Below are 3,531 nucleotides of genomic sequence, written 5' to 3'. Positions count from 1 at the left end.
TTTTTTTAATTTGATGTTAAATAAATTGCTGTCGGGTATTGAGTATTTTCTTGTTACAAGAATGGATTCAACTGATGCCAGTGGGCATACTTTACACAGTAACTGTTCATTGCTTAACAAAATCATTGATTGAGATAAATCCACACTTAAGGTTCAGCTTTTTTGTTTTCTGTGCAGTGATTTGTAGCTTACTCATATGCTGTCACTCCCTGTCTCTGTCATTTGAATTCCCCTCTTGGGAAGAAGACTAGGCCTGTAGCTGTCAAAGAAGATCTCCTATGCAGGTCTTTTGATGTTTAATTAGTCATTATGTTGCTGAACAGGAGGACAGACAGAGATTAATAGCTGAGAATCTGAGAAATTTACATTTGTAATAATCCCAATGGAGCTAAAGACATTAAGATTCGGAGGGCATGTTCGGCTCAGCTTGCCTCAGTAGGACTGAGGTTATTAATATGCATAAATCACCAAGTCAGATGTTCATTGTGAAGCCCTTGTGGATTTTAAAGCCTTCATTAAGCCTTTCCCAACTTCAGTCTAGCATCAGGAAAGCTTTCACGCAACTAGTTTGTTGATTCCCTACTTTCTCAAAAATGTATCCTTTGAGAATAAAGAGCTTTGATGCAGGCGGCTGGGAGAGGTTGGTAAAACAATCATTAATGGCTGTAGTAACCTAATACTATAGGAGTGTTTGTGCTCTTAATATCCTTGCTCTTTGAAGCAGTGCAAGTATTTGTAGATAAACTTACATTATTAATCCACCCATAGTTTAAAAACCTCTGGTGAGAAGGGAAAGGGTTTTCTTCTCTGTGTGTAGAGCAAATGGTCAGTGAGACTGTTAGATTGAGGCCCTGTGCCTTGAAGGGTACATTCTTTGTTGTGTAAATGGATGTTAGGCTTTTATTGGGCAATACTTAACACATGGGCGCAGGTGCTGCCAGATGAGTCACAGCTCATCAGAGTTTGGACTGAACGAAATATCCTGCCTGACAAGTAGCAATCTAGAAGAGGCAGCATGGGCCTGAGCTTTTTATTTCTTTTAAAGGGTAAAGTACAGAAACCATCTTTTGGTTGTTTGCATTCCTTCTCTGTTATATTCTACCTCCTCCTCTTCCCACCTTCTTTTCCAAGTGATACATGAAAAGTCGAATTGAGATCTTTGAAACTCAATTCCAGATGGATCTGAGTTTTAAGAAGCATAGGGCAGCTATACTCTGAACCTACAGCCTACCTGGAACGTTGAATTGCAGCTGCAAGCATCTACACGCTTTTGCTTGCTTAAGCACTTGGTCCCACTAGAGGCTGAATAGCTGCTTGATAAACAAAATGAACAATGCCTCAAATCATTATTCCTGAAGACAGGAATTTCAGCAGCAGCTAAAAATAGTTGCATGATTTACATTTTAAAAGTTATGTGCTGTGCAAAGGTATGTAGGTAGTATAGTCTAACAGAAAAATCCTACTCATGGAGACAGTACTGCTAAAATATGGAGCAGTGTGATTTCTTATATTAATTCTTTGAAAGTAGTAAAAGTTAGATTATATATTAATATTAGCAAAAGCATACTGCTTCAAAAACAAATTAGTAAGTAAAAAGATTACCACATTTATTCTGGGCCTGACATTAGTTTTAAGGATTAAGGTTGTCAATGTTTCATAGTTCATTTTTAAAAACAATTGAGCAAAATGGACAGAGGAGCCTGAAAAGAGGCTTTGTCCTTACGTTTTTAAATATAACACCATTATTCCTTAAGATAGTTTCTCTGTATTGTTTTGTCTTCAGGAAAGGAAAAACTGCTGAGTTTTGATGAACCTTTAGAATGATTAGGAAAATTTGTAAGACAAGCTTACTTAAGTATTGTACTTTTCCAGCTTCTTTGGTATACACCTTTAATCACAAACTCTGAGTCAGAGACAGTCAGATATGTGAGTTGGGGGCCAGGATGGTCTTCATAGGGAGTTCCAGGCCAAATAGGGCTGTGTAGTAAAACCCTGTCTCAAACATACACACACATGTATGTATGTTTGTATATACCAATGAGCATGGCGGTGTATATGCTTATTATCTCAACACTTGGGAGACCAAAGCAGAAGAATTGGTGTATATTCTATGCCAGTGTGGATTCTCTTGCAAGACCCTGTCTAAATAAAACAGAATAAATAAAAAAATTACATTTTTCAGTTTGACTGCTTATAATGAATATACAATTTTACAAAGCTTTGATCTTGAGAATCATAAAAGAAGTGAGTGCAAAAAAAAAACATGAATGTACATGTTTTATTTCATGATGATTTGAATAATGAGTATCATGAGTTTTGTCTAAGTAAAGTAAAACATTCCTAGATTCTGTAGTAGGTTCAACTTTTGTAAAATTTTGTAAATTTACTATAGCATTCCTCCTCCCTTAACCCCTTACCCCAGGATAGAAGCAAAGGGCACTATTCAGTACCCATGGTCATAGGGAGGTCTGCTCTGAACACAGACCTCCAGTGTCTTGGCTTGCAGTGATTGGAGTCTGTTGGGACTGAACAGAGTTCAAAGGGCGTGCATGGTACTTCAACATGGCAACAATTGCCTTTCCCTTTGAGAGTTCCTTAGCCTCCCTTCCCTAATCTTTGGACACCAGCTGTGTAGACCTGGTTTTCCTCTGTCTGTAGCAGGTCATTGCAGGGAAAAAGTAGAAGAGAGTTTGGGACATAGGGCAGGGATTGGGGCAACTATTTCCCCTGGCAACCTTTCTTTCATTTACAAAAGGAAGTGTGTTCAGTAGGATCCCATCATCCTCCATGTCACTTGGTTAGAGATACAGGACTTCTTGAAGTGTGAGGAACAAAGTCAGCCATTTTACTATAACACCATACTCCTTGGGCTTTGCACTAATCTACCCCAATTAATATGGAGAGCCATAGAACAGCTTAAGAACTGTCAAAAGACATTTTCTGTCAGTATTAAAGTAAAAATTTTGGTTTATTAATAAAAATATCTTGTTTTATAAGTTAAATTTAAAATAGTTTTGCCAGTTCCATCTTTACCGAGCAGCTTTACTTGTTAATTGGCTTTGTTGTTTAAGGATTAGCACTGTCTAAGGATGGTGTGGTTGTAGAGATACACAGAATTTCCCCTTACTAGCCTCTTTTTGATTTTATGGGAAAGGTTATTTGTCGGTCTCTGAACCATAAGGACTTTTGTTTATGTAGTGCTGAGGAGTGAGCTAAGGGTCACTGCATGCTAGGCAAGTGCTCTACCACTGAATCCTCTTCAGTCTTCAACCTCAGCTTGGTTTTGCTTTACTTGTTTTTTGTGTTCCTGGGGATTGAGCATAGGTCTTCATACATGCTGAGCATGGACTTCTCCAAGCCACATGTCAAAGGCTACAATGCCAGTCTGAAAGGTTACTAGGAAAGTATCCAATACCAGATATTTCCCTGGTATATCAGATATAATCCAGAATTCCTCTTTCTTCATTTTTTTCTCATTTCTACCACTGTAGCCTAAACTTAAATTTTTCTTTTTTTTCTTTTTTTTTTTTT

General features: G+C 37.8%; 1 protein-coding gene across 11 annotated transcripts in view; it reads left to right on the top strand.

Annotated features, from left to right (window-relative positions):
* The window catches only part of Tcf12 (transcription factor 12), a 296,372-nt gene that overhangs the window by 224,583 nt on the left and 68,258 nt on the right, over window positions 1–3,531 (top strand). The gene's annotated exons all lie outside the window — the stretch shown is intronic.

The sequence above is a fragment of the Mastomys coucha genome, unplaced genomic scaffold (assembly GCF_008632895.1).
Source record: "Mastomys coucha isolate ucsf_1 unplaced genomic scaffold, UCSF_Mcou_1 pScaffold23, whole genome shotgun sequence".
In the NCBI taxonomy this organism is placed as follows: domain Eukaryota; kingdom Metazoa; phylum Chordata; class Mammalia; order Rodentia; family Muridae; genus Mastomys; species Mastomys coucha.
The sequence above is the reverse complement of the archived record's forward strand: the minus strand, read 5'-3'. Positions and strand labels throughout refer to the sequence as shown.